The sequence below is a fragment of the Macaca mulatta genome, chromosome 4 (assembly GCF_049350105.2).
Source record: "Macaca mulatta isolate MMU2019108-1 chromosome 4, T2T-MMU8v2.0, whole genome shotgun sequence".
NCBI lineage: Eukaryota > Metazoa > Chordata > Mammalia > Primates > Cercopithecidae > Macaca > Macaca mulatta.
The window spans coordinates 2,050,009-2,063,271 of NC_133409.1; the positions used below are offsets into that span (position 1 = coordinate 2,050,009).

Here is a 13,263-nt window from a genome sequence, read left to right on the forward strand (position 1 = left end):
TCACACCCTGACCCCAGCCTCCATCAACAACGCCGAAGTTTCTACGTGGAAAACACAGCCAGGGGCTGAGTGCTTCTCCCCACACATCACTGCCGTCTGCCCGGGGTCTCTCACCAGGCTACTGCAAGCCCCACTGCCCTGTGCACTGGCCGGCACTGCTTCCAGCACAATCAGATTTGTGGATCTGCAGCACCAAGCTGTCCATGGCATCTCCTCTCACTCAGAGTGGAAGCACGCAGGGAAACGTGCGCGTGGGAAGGAAGAGACATGCTTGGCTGGTGGTGGGAGCCACGGTTTGAGTCAGGGTCAGGACTGCTCAGGAACAGCCAGGCACAGGTCTGGGTTTGGGGAGAGGCAGAGGCTGTGGTCTCTCTGATGCGTGGCTGGGTTGCACAGTGGAGGCTGCATGGGGACCCCTGGGTGAAGAAGGACGGAAAGGCTGCCGTCTGCATCACATCCATTCGCTGCCATTGTGTCCTGGAGGGATCGTGGAGCTGTTCCTGAGCTGCTGTTCAGTCCCTTGTGTGTCAGGGATTTGCTGACGCCCACTCAGGCCAGGACCATGTCAGGTGCACATGGCCACAGCCTGACAGGATGGACCGGCTGGCATGGCTGGGATGGAGCCCCTGCCCCAGGCTGAGAAGCAAGTGGAAGCCTCCAGCAGAGCTGGCACCAAGCCCTAACCCTGGCCTCTCCACAGGTCCCGCACAGGCACAGCCAGCCAGCCAGGCACAAGCCTCGTTCTCTGAAAAAGCTCAAAGCGTATAGCCTCTTTAAATCTGAAATAACATAGACATAAGGGTGCTTATCTCTACTTGATTCAAATGGAGTAAGAGTCAGGAAATGTCCTCTCAGAAATGTGCAGCTCCTATGCCTGCCATTTAGCGGTGACCCCGGGGCCGAGAGCCTTGAATCCCGTCCTGCTGGGGAGGCCCCGCCCTATGCTGCATGTCAGGACGGGTCAGCAGCTGTCCCAGGCCCTGCGACGAGGGACGGCAGATCCTGAGTCCTGGTCCGTGTACCAGAGCCGTCTCGGCCGGGCCACACGCCTCTCTAAGGAGAAAGCCTCCCAGAGAGGCGGCGAGGGTCTCCCACCGCCCAGGGGCCTACAGCACACAGGACACGTAGGAGCAGACAGGCGGCTCAGTGACTCCATTCAGGGCTTAGGGGAGTGAGGCCGTGGCCACCTGCCGGGCCAAGCTGCCTTCTCCCTCAGCCTGAGAGAGCCCTGGGCAGACACTGCTCCCAGCCTCAGGGGACCCAGCAAGACAGCACCCGAAAGTCACCCCGAAAGGCAGGGAAACAGGTGCCATTTTAGGTGAGGCGGCCGAGGCTCAGAGAGGGTGCAGGAACTGCCTGAGGCCAACCAGCAACAGCAGCTGGTCCCCAGGGCTGGGACCCCGCCCCCGCCGCCCTGCCCACTGTCTGCCTGTGGCCTGCAGGAGGGAGGGGCTTCCCTCGTTCCCACGGGTGGGGGCAGTGGCTGCCCCACACTCTTTCTAGGGGCTGTAAAGGCGTTAAGCCTTTTCCTCTAGAGACAAACCTTCGCGGAGTGTCCGCTAAAAGCTCAGACGTACGGGGCCACTCGGCCATGGCCCGAGGAACCCAGGGGCCCTGGTCACCCTGCAGCTGCTCAGGTCTGGACTAGGAGGGCACCGCGGGGCACTTCCCAAAACCTGGGGATGGCTCTTCCTAAGAATGAAAATGAAAATATCACACAAGGACCTGAAGTCCCAAACTTCAGCCCAGTATATTCAAATCAAAGGTCTGACCAGGTGGGCCAAACACAGAGCTCATCTTGGGAGATGGGTCTGAATTCATCACCATGGTCCTCCCAGACAAGGGACAAAAGGAGGCAGAAGGAGCTGAGGCCAACACAGAGCGGTCCTGAAAGACGAAGCCCTCTGGCTGGCATGGGCCTCCTGCCTTGGCCATCTGGAAAGCCGGGGGAGCCTTCTAAGACTCAGCAAGTGGGTAAACTGAGGCCTGGACTCTCAGACCAGGATCATCTTCCCTTGTGGTCTCCCCTGGAGTGACCTTGCAGTGTCCTCTTGCGATCTCCTCTACAGTGACCTTGGGGTCTCCCCTGGAGTGACCTTGCAGCCCTTCCTCAGGTGCCCTTGTGGTTTTTCCTTGTGGTCTTCCATCATTGCACGTGCTCTGCGTGACGGGCCATTCGTGTGCCTGCATTCAGCTTCCACCAGGGCTGTCTGCAAGTCTGATTCTATGGCGTCTGCCTCTAACCCTGGGTCAGCATTGTTCTGCTTGCTGTGGTCCCATCAGCTCAGGCACTGTCTCCAGAGAGTGGCCTCCAGGGCACTGAGTTTGGAACATCCCAGGAGATCCCCCACCCCGTCCTATTAACTGGGCCCTCAGGAGAGATTTTCAAAGATCCTGAATGACAGGATTCTTACTGCTAGGGGCCAGTCAGCTGGACTCCGCTCCCCTGAGCCCTCCATAGCAAACCACAGCTCCGGTGTCCTTCCCGGAGGAGACCCATGGCGGCAACGGCTCAACGTGCCTATCCCGGCTGACCTGACCTGACTCTCTCCTGAGTAGCATGGGCCACGCCGGCCACTCGAAAGCACTTTATGTTCCAACAGGTGACCACGTCCGGAACCCAGCCAAAGCCAAAGCCATTTCTTGCTGAGTTCCCACCTCGGGGCCACAGAGCACAGCTGTGGAGGCCATTCCTGCCTTGCTGAGGGCACCTGAGGCCCTTCCAGCAGGGCCACAGGCTGCAGGGTTCCTGAGGCTTTGGGGGGATGCAGGTCAGTAGCTGCGTCCCCCAGTTCTGCCAATGTGAGTGGGGACTTGAAGTCCACGGGGAGGGAGCCTCAAGGTCTCATCTCTGGGACCACAGGGCAGGGGTCTCTCCTGGCCTCTCCGCCTGTGGCTGTGAGTGACCCTGGCATGGCTGAGCACATCCCCCAAGCCCAGAGTTCCCTGAGCACGAGGGCCCTGCCTGGAACCCCACCCACCTCACCTCGCCTCGCTTGGCCCCCACGGGCTGCTTCCACCTCGACGTGTCACGACGTGCCCCACACACTGTCTCTGGGGCCCAGACATCGTGACCTCAACAGCCTCAGCTGCTGCCACCCTGGAACCCAGCTGGGGCCTGGTGCAGGCACAGGCCTCACGTACATGGGACTTCCTGAATTTCCACACGGTCTTGCAGGCCCACTAGAGACAAGGGACTTGGAGGAATCCCTGCAGGTCCAAGGGACAGAACTGGGGAGATCCTTTCCCATTGGCTGATTTCACAGGGACTGGAGCCGAGCCTGGAGTGAGGAGACCCATCCTCCACCCTGACGCTCCCTCAGGGCTCCAGAGCCCTGCAAAGGCCTGGAAGGCTCCAGGGGTTCCTGGCTGCTCCGAAAACGCTTTTCCAGGTTTGCATGTCTCAGTCCTCCCCAAAACGAAAGCATGACCTGGCTGTGAGGAGGGCCCGGAACTCCAAACGCATTCTCAGCGTGGCTGGGGCTGCTTGGGAGACGTGGGGTCCTCTCCACCTCACAGCTCAGGGTCCCTGTATAGGGAGAGCAAGGGTTTCTGGGGAAATGTGGGTGACACAGAAACCCCATGTGCCACACACAGGATCACAGAGACAGCAAGGTTCAAGGGGACTCTGGAGGAAGGCCTTTGCGAGGGGCTTTCTGAAGGCTGTCCTCGGACTGCGTCCCCCAGCAGCCCCGAACCTCTGTCCCGCCCGCTGGCTTCTGCAGGGCTGGCCCTCCCCACTGCACCGGTGCAGCTGCGGCCTGTCACCCAAGTTCCTCCTAGGCTCGGAGGCCACTGGTCGGGCTCCATCCGGTGGAGGCGCTCCCCTGGGCCGGTCAGGCTGGCCATCTGCACCAGGGCCTGTGTGTGATGACTGTGTGGTGGGGAGGGCTCCCTTTCCAAGGGAGAGGACAGCAGAACCCTGAGCACACGTGGCTGCGACCTCGCGGATCACGGATTCACCTCCCGCCACAGCTGATGGCTGTAGCAGAGACGGACACGACTCATCAGCTGTGGCCTCCATCCAGGCACAGCTCATGCTCAGAGACCAGAGAGTCTCCCAGTCTCCAGGGGCAGAGCAGGGTCCTGAGTCCCCATATTCCAAGTGGGAACACAGTGAGTGTGCGTGTGCGTGTGTGTGTGTGATGGGGTAGCTTCTCTGTGTGTGTGATGGGCTGTCCGTGTACGGTGGGACTGTGTGTGGCGAGACTGTCTGTGTGTGGTGGAACTGTCTGTGTGGTGGGACTGTCTGTGTGTGTGTCTGTCTATCTGTGTGTGCATCTGTCTGTCTGTGTGTGTGTCTATCTGTGTGTGTAATGGACTGTCTGTGTACAGTGGGACTGTCTGTGTATGGTGGGACTATCTGTGTATGGTGGGACTGGTCAGACTGTGTGGTCAGACTGTGCGTGTGTCTGTCTATCTGTGTGTGTGATGGACTGTCTGTGTACGGTCGGACTGTCTGTGTACAGTGGGACTGTCTGTGTATGGTAGGACTGTCTGTGTGGTCAGACTGTCTGTGTGTGTGTCTGTCTATGTGTGTGTGTCTGTCTATCTGTGTGTGTGATGGACTGTCTGTGTACGGTGGGACTGTTTGTGTACGGTGGGACTGTCTGTGTGTGTGTCTATCTGTGTGTGTGTCTGTCTATCTGTGTGAGTGATGGGCTGTCTGTCTATCTGTGTGAGTGATGGGCTGTCTGTCTATCTGTGTGTGTGATGGGCTGTCTGTGTGTGATGGGTTGTCTGTATGTGGTGGGGCTGTGTCTGTGTGTCTTGGGCTTCCTGCACGTGTGGGAAGATTGTCTGTGCCACTGCCTCTGGCCCTGGGGCACTCGCTGCCCCTAGAATTCTGTGTGCCCTCATGTGCTACTCTGTGCACTGTCCACTCTGAGTGAATTTGGGGTAACTGAGGCTTTAAAGAGCAGCTGGGACTGTGTCGGAGGGAGGCCACTCTCACAGCCATCTGAGAAAGGTGAGTTGCCAACCCTTGGTCATCACCATCACACACAGCACATTATAGACACACAGAAAACCCTGTGTGTGCCCGGGATGAGGGGAGAACGTCCCAATGTTTCTCTCTCTCTCTGTCTCTCCCCCCTCCCTCCTTCCTTCCCATGTCCTTCCCTGTGTCTCACAGGAATCTCGCCAGGAGCCTCCATCTGCCCTGCCCATCACTAGTGGGGGCTCTGCCTTGGGCCTGAGCATGGACCCCATGGAGGTGGGAGGCACCACAGCCCCCGCAGACACCTGTGTGTGGGGTGTCAATGGCTGCACCCCTGAGTACATGAGGTTATTCCTATGTGGGAGTTTGGCCCCAACGTGGCCAAACTTTTCCAAGAGAAGCAAGAAATCCAGGTTTGATCTGAAATGAACCCGTGTTTCAGTGCTGGCCAGTGACTCAAATGAGAACGTCTACAGCTCAGACTAAAGCACCCCAGTGCTAGATTCCCAGGTGAGTATCTCTTCTAAGCCAGCAGGCTCTCCATGAAGAAACTCACACCTTCTTCTCATCGGACACAAGGATGGAACAGGCTTGCACATCCACCTTCAAGGGCAATATTAGAGAAGTTCACCTGTTCTGAAGCAGAGCCTGAGAAACAGGCTGGAGGCCAGCAGGGCCCGTGCCCAGAAGGAATGCAAGGCAAAGCAGGCAGTGAGGACCCTGAGCCCTCTCCAGATTCAGTAACATGGGACCTGCAGGAAGCCTCCGCAGTGAGGACCCTGAGCCCCTCCAGCCTCAGTGAGCAGTGAGGACCCTGAGCCCCTCCAGCCTCAGTGAACAGTGAGGACCCTGAGCCCCTCCAGCCTCAGTGAGCAGTGAGGACCCTGAGCCCCTCCAGCCTCAGTGAGCAGTGAGGACGCTGAGCCCCTCCAGGCTCAGTGAGCAGTGAGGATGCTGAGCCCCTCCAGCCTCAGTGAGCAGTGAGGACCCTGAGCCCCTCCAGATTCAGTGAGCAGTGAGGACGCTGAGCCCCTCCAGCCTCAGTGAGCAGTGAGGACCCTGAGCCCCTCCAGATTCAGTGAGCAGTGAGGACGCTGAGCCCCTCCAGCCTCAGTGAGCAGTGAGGACGCTGAGCCCCTCCAGGCTCAGTGAGCAGTGAGGACCCTGAGCCCCTCCAGATTCAGTGAGCAGTGAGGACGCTGAGCCCCTCCAGCCTCAGTGAGCAGTGAGGACGCTGAGCCCCTCCAGGCTCAGTGACATGGGTCCTGTGGGAAGCCCCCGTGGCTGCTGGCTGAGGGTCCTGTGGGGACTGTCCTGCTGCCCACCGCAGCGGGGCAAGTGCGTTTGCGGGAGCTGCTTGCTTTGGGTGTGTGGGGGCTGCCTCACTTCTGCTTCCCAATCTCCTCAAATGTTAAACGTCTTGTGTGGCTCCCACTGCTCAGAACAAGGCAGGGAAGAGCATTTGGGGAAATCCAGTTCTGAGTGAGCAAAGCTGATGCAGCTCCAAACACCACAAATGGAAACCGCAGAGTACCGAGCTTGCACAATATGAAGCTGTCAGTGGGCAAGAGGCTTTTAGAGCTGATTCCTGGGAACTGAATTGTTCAGTTAGAATGAGTGCATTTCCACGTGAATCAATGTGGCTGTGTTTCCTTCTGAAAGACGTTACCAGCTTCTGCTTCACCATCAGAGTGCCAGCACCCCGTCCACCCTGCTCCCTAAGGCCAGTCTCATGGGTGAGATGCATTCTACTGCCTTTCTAACTGGGCGTTTCCCAGGACAAGTGAGGCTGGCCATTTGAGTTGTTGTATTCGTATTTCCCCTGAGTCCCAAGTCTCCTCATCTTTCCATTTTGTGGGCTTCCATGCCGTGTGGGCGGCTATCTTGGATTGTATGCTATGAATATCTTCTTCCAGGCTCCCCTTCCCTTTTCTTTATGGCAGATCTTGTCATAGAAAAGTTTTGTTATTTGGGGGCTTCAGAGTTTCTTGCATTGCTAAGGAAGTTTGTCCACCTCCCAGTTACAAACATATTCTCCTACTTTTTTCTATTGCATTTCAGAACTTTTAAATAGGAAGCATAGTATAGTGAACCCATCTGGTTCCAGCAAGCACCAATCCAGGAAAGGGGCTCAGAATGTATGTAGAATATCGCCTGCCGGACTAAAGACACAGCCTTTCTGAGGACACCCGGAAAGTAAGGCTCAGCGAAGAGAAAGTCCCCAGCTCTCCCGTTACACTAGGTAAGTCCCACACCTCACATTAGTTTTTCCATAGATAACCATTAGTTTTTCCATAGATAACCCCCTACATGTCTAAAAAGATACGCTCTATTTAGCAAACCATAGCCACAATCCCATTGACATGTTTAAAAAGTTATCAATCATTTCATCCAATCAATCAAACCGTCAAATTCACAGTGAGGTTTCACAGGCCATTGTTACTTGTGAGCACCCACCATTAACTGCAGCGTGTTGGAATCACAGTCCGTGTGCGTCTGGACCCCGCGGTGGGATGCTGGGGTTCTTCCGTCTCCCCCTTTCCGTGTGATTTACCTGCCGAGGAAACAGCCGTCTGTCCTGCAGAACCTCCCACCCCGGGGACTGTGCTGGCTGGGTCTGGGCGTCATTCCGTCCAGCACTCTGCAGCCGGTGCTTCCTGTAGCTGGTAGCTGCCTCTGGACGCTGTGTCAGATCCAGGTTTGATCATTCACCCTGGCTTGCGGGTCTACCTTTTTGTGGGGTATAATCTGCCACTGATGACATTGCTTTGATTCATTGATTAGGAGCTGCAAAAGGGCAGTATTCTCATGCCATCGTTCCCCGCTTAGCAGCCGGAAGACATCTAAAGAGATGCTTTCCCTCATTTGTACCTTATTACTGGTACAGTTCATCTAAAACAGACCAGATTAGTGTTAGATGCTGTTTCTTTATTTACCTGTTTTTTAAAAAAATTTGATTCACTGTCATCCTGCAAGAATAACCATATATATGTGTGTGTATGTGATTTGAAGATTTCTTTTATAGGATAAATTACTTACAGAAGTCCCTTCTAACACATTTATGTTTTACAATCACCTATTTGCATTAATTATATTTATTAATGGTGCTTTGTCAATATTGACTTGTTCAGATTATCACATAGCAGTGATCAAAAGGTATCAATTATAATTTTAGTATATTGTGAACCCACCAATCTCAACATTTCCGCATGTTTAATCCTGGTAGCTACCGTCCTTGCTGGTGTTTAAATTATCCCAGGAGCCTGCCATGGCGTCTGTAAAGGTGACACTTATCCTCTGCCTGGACCCCAGGAGTCTTTGTGCACCTGCGTGCCCTCCGGCTGAGAACGCATCTAGGCTCTGCTTGTACCCAGAGATCGCCGCCTCCCCAAGGGGCTTCTTTACTAGGTTGACAGTTTGGCAGTTTGTGCGTTTGGCAGTTTAAGATGACTAAACTCTAGTTCCATGTGTAGTGTGAGCCAGAGTCTATGCAGTCACGTCTTGGAGCCCAGCGTGGTGCTGAGCGTTCCCACGGAGGCCCTGACTCGGAGGCTGATGGTGTGACACCAGTGACCTCAGAACCCTGGCAGGGCAGCCCCGGGCCCACAGGAAACAGCGGAGGAGCCAACACGCGGGACATTCCCATCCAGAGCCACTTGCTCCCACAGCCCACGCTGCAGCACAGAGCTGCCGTCCAAGCCCAGCTGCCTTCCGCATGCTGCACACATGAAGACACGGGGAAGCACGTGCATCATTTGCGATCTGGAAAGTATGTCAGTCACTTCCTTGTGAGTAAGAGGCAGCCAGGAGGCCTTGTTTTGACATGTTTAGATCTGATGAACAACGAGAATAGTGGAAGGCTCAGGGCAGGCTGCCCAGCTGTGTGTTCTGCAATCCCGACTCGCAGGGGCCACTTTCTGGGCCAACGGGCCACACGCCACACAACCACCCTCCCTTCATTCCCACGGGGATCCCAGGGGCTAAGAGTGGGAGTGGCGGTCCCACTGCCACCCACCTGCTCAGAGATGCTCTGGGGTCGCCGCCCACGGGGAGCTCAGGGGCACAGAGTGGGAGTGGCGGGTCCCGCTGCCACACACCTGCTCAGAGGTGCTCGGGGCCGCCTGACCTGTGAGGTTTCATAGGGTTTTCTTTCACATGGTTTTTCCTAAAGACCCACCTGCCAAGGCGATCTAGCAGTAGTTCGATGGAAATACTATTTCACAAAGAAGTTTACTTATTCTTCCTAAATTTAAGTTTCCATTAATTAACCAAAACTTGATACCTCTCAAAAAAGTACTTTTAATAAGTAGGAGTGGATTAATCCTTTAATAGTAAGAGTAAGGCAAGGGAGTTCCTGGAGGGAAAGCTACTTTGTGTATTCAACTATAATTACTCTATGCCAGGTTTTTCCTCCGCCATCTCAGCTCTATGAACGTGAAGAACAGGGTTATGTCAGACACACAGTTATTTATCGAGTGACTATTCACTGAGTTCCCACTTCTGTTAGGGCGCTCTGGGTGCAGCTGGGCCAGGGCCGGGCACTCGGGACTCTCATGGACCCTGCTGTGGAGGCCGGATCTCCACGGGGGGCGGGGGATGTGTTACAGGTTCAAAGAAGGTGCCTTCATGCTGCAGGCACCGGGAAGCCCCAAATGCCCCTGCTTATAACACCCAAGTCCCATCCACAACGAGCTCCATTTGGGGTGCCCTGTGGCAGGTATGGCTGGGGCGTAGCTGCGACAGGTAAGGCACTGCTCCCTGTGTTGGCTGCCCCTTCTGATTGGGTCCTGTTCCACATTAAGCTCGCTAAAATGCAGACTCTCATGTTTCACCTCTGCTGAAACCGCCCTGTGGTTTCCCAAGCCAGGAAGTCCAGACACTCAGGTCTCCCAACCCTGGCCGCCTCCTCTGCCAACCTCCATCAGCCGCCTGAACAGAATGACTCCTACAAGGAAAGGTGCGAGTCCACATCTCTAACTCCAGTATTTCATTCACCCCATTCCTTGCACATTGCACATCCTTCTAGTCTTCTTTCTGAAACCCTCTGGCCCTTCTTCTCTCGGCCCCAGGCTCTTCAGAGCACACCGTGGTGTCACCTCCCGCCTGGTGTGTACAGTCTGTCACTCAGTCTGGCTGGAATCACCGGGCACGTGCCTGCCTCCCTGCACCCAGGGAGCCTGAGAGGCCGGGCACACCTTCCAGTTCATCTTTCTTGCTGATCACTGAGCCCTGCAACAAAGCCTGTCACATAGTATGGATTTTTTTTTTTTTTGGACACAGAGTCTCGCTCTGTTGCCCAGAGTGCAGTGGCACGATCTCTGCTCACTGCAAGCTCCACCTCCCAGGTTCACGCCATTCTCCTGCCTCAGCCTCTCGAGTAGCTGGGTCTACAGGGGCCTGCCACCATGCCTGGCTAATTTTTTGTATATTTAGAAGAGAAGGGGTTTCACCATGTTAGCCAGGATGGTCTCGATCTCCTGACCTTATGATCTACCTCGGCCTCCCAAAGTGCTGGGATTGAAGGCGTCAGCCACCGTGCCGGACCCATAGTATGAATTTTTAAAACGTTGACTGAATGAAAGAAAGGAGGAGGGAGAGAGGGAGGAGACCTGGGAGGTCCTAGTCACACTCGTGTTAATCAGATGCTTCTTATCTGCATGCTGGAGGACGTGGCAGCCGATTTACCGTAACCACCACCCGAAGGCACCTCGCTCCTGACTCCTGAGCCCTGAGTCCACGGCAGGGATGAGCTGAGATGAAGTCATTGGCCGATTCAGAAGCTGACATGTTCCCTGCCCGGCACCACCACACCCCGAACACCACAGCCGGTGTCTTCCTTTTCTGAAGGAAACATTTGCTCATGCAATCAGCACAGTGAAAGGAAAAGGATAAGGTCCCCTAGGGAAGAAGCATGACCAGGGAGAAGGAGGGAAGAGACCACTGAGACTGCCTCCCGACCCCTGTGCCCACCGGTTCTTCCTCCCGTTTCCATAGCACCTGGTTCAGGCATCACTGTGGGCACTTTCTCACTTGGCACCATAATTCACACTTGCTTATTCACTTCCTCCGCTAGATAAAAATCACGCTGGGGCACGGCTGGCTTCCCGGCACCATGCCCTATTTTTCAGAGCATGGGGTTGTGCAGGGCAAAGTGGATATTCCCCTTGTCAGTGGAGCCAGTGGAGAAGCAGGGAGGCCCCCCTGAGTAGAGGTGCTGCTGTCTTCAGCTGGGGACCTGTCCTCCCTCTGTGGCAGCAGGGCCTCCCGGGGACAGGTTTTGGGTACTGAAGCCGCACTGAGCATGGACTCCTGGAAGGCTCCGGTCTCTGGGCCCTGCAGGAAGGTCTTTCACTGCGGAGCTTCTGATGACATCGGATGGGCTCTGAGATCCCCCTAAAGACCACACGGCCCTCTCGCTGTCGACTGAGCTGTGGAGGGTGCACGGGCACAACTCACTGTTCTCTTTTAGCTTAAAATTATTTACATGCACATCCAGGCTGGAATGAAGGGTGCCAAGCAGGAAGGAAGGGAAATGGCCCAGGGTTGATGGATAGGCTCTGCTAGTCCTAGGAAAAGGTGTTTATGAAAGTGACCCAGAAAAGGATCCCAGCATGAAGATGCTCAAAAATATGTGTTGGGTGCAGAACGTCACTGCAATCTGGAGTGTGCACCCTTCTGTGTGCATGTGTGAACCTGGGGGCAGAGTGTACACCCTCCTGTGTCCATGCGACAACCCAGGGGCAGAGTGTGTACCCTCCTGTGTGCATGTGAGAACCCGGGGTCCATGAGAGGGTATTTGCAGTAAAACCCAACTAGATAAAAGCGGCACGTGAGTGACAGCTGAGTCTATTGTGCTCTCTCTTCCCGTGGGCCTGGAAAGCGGTGCCTCTGCTCACGTACACGGAAGGCTGGGGGCCGACCAGGCATCCACCCTGCCCTGAAGAGAAGCATGCTGTCTGGGCGGGCCCCGTGGGCACCAAAGGAGGCTGAAGAGTCTCTGAGCACATACCTCAGAAATGTCAGCTCCAGGACGACCACATGTTTAGGGCAATCCCATGGGGACTGAGACCGGCTTCTCCTAAGTGATAGGCACAGGTGCTGGGGAACTGCAGGCCCCAGGTCTGCAGAATGCTTGCAACCTCGACTGAGGGGCAGGCGTGGCCTTGGGTGCTGCCCCTCGGCTCTGGCTCCTTTCTGAGTCACCGGATGCTCCCCAGCTTGTCCTCCTTCCCCCACCCCAGGTCCAGAATCCTCGATGTGGGAGAGGAGTCAGGCAGAGACCTGGGCTCCTTCTGTCCTTCAAGAGCTACAGGGCCCTATCCACCACAGATTTTCCCAATAGCAAGCCTTTGGTTCCAGAGTCGTTTGTTTTTGTGCTTTGACAGCAGCCAAGGTTTCTGCCTGCTGGTGTTGAGCAAAGTTGCCAGATGGATGTCTTCAGATACCACCATGACTGTTCCTCTTGTCATCATCTTCTGTTTCGACTTCCTACTCCCCACCCTGGCACCCAGGGCCATAGCACTACAGGGGATGGTGACTGGTGACATCCCTTACATCCTCGAGAAGACCAAGAGAAGCCCCCTGTGCTGGCAGAGGCTTGCAGGGCAAGAGGTGGATGAAGGGAGTGGGTGGAACAGTGCGTCCTCAGAGACGGCCGAGCAGACCAGCCCAGACACCCGAGACTTGCAGGAATGCCTTGTCCACATGCAAACATGACGCCGTCACATCTGTCCCATCTCCTGTGAGATGATGTACATTCAGTTTTAATCTCACAGTACATTGTTACACACGAATAATGCACATAAAGCATTACCTTTATAGCATAACAAACAAGAAGGTTCAACAGACATTTTCACTAATAGAAAGTAAATCTATAAAAACAGTTGCAAATCATTAGTAGGATGTGATGGCCACAGTCATCCCTCTGTTAAACGCTGTGAAGCAGATAAACCACATCTCAACAGAGACAGATTTTCTCCTTGACCTGACCAATATGGAAAGGTAACTGGGAGGAGGAAGTGTTTCCTCGGCTGTGACTCAATATTTAACCATGGACAGTGAATTCGTTAAAGACAATTTAAGTAGCAGACAAAACCATTTCAAAACAGCCAGGCGCCAGCGTTCCATGCCTTGAAAATAAGAACAAGACATACAGGTGCAATAGAACAAAGAAAAGTTGTCCAGAGAGCGCACAGATGTCGAGGAGAAACGGTGGGAGGTGTTGCACAACCACATAAGAGTCCACTTCACCCACTTGGCTGGCTAAGACCCCTTCAGTGTCCACACAGTGGGCGATCCCACACTCTGGGTAAACAGGCTGTGTA

At 55.1% G+C, this 13,263-nt stretch overlaps 1 long non-coding RNA gene across 2 annotated transcripts; it reads left to right on the forward strand.

Moving 5' to 3' along the window:
• The first annotated feature begins 6,047 nt into the window (after positions 1 to 6,047).
• LOC144340244 (uncharacterized) lies at positions 6,048 to 11,778 on the forward strand. 2 transcript variants are annotated; one of them, XR_013416134.1, is made up of 3 exons: positions 6,048 to 6,675; positions 7,001 to 9,896; positions 10,606 to 11,778. It is a non-coding gene; the product is annotated as an uncharacterized LOC144340244 (long non-coding RNA). The 2 variants fall into 2 exon arrangements; XR_013416133.1 differs by having other exon boundaries at positions 6,048 to 9,896.
• Positions 11,779 to 13,263: the final 1,485 nt, after the last annotated feature.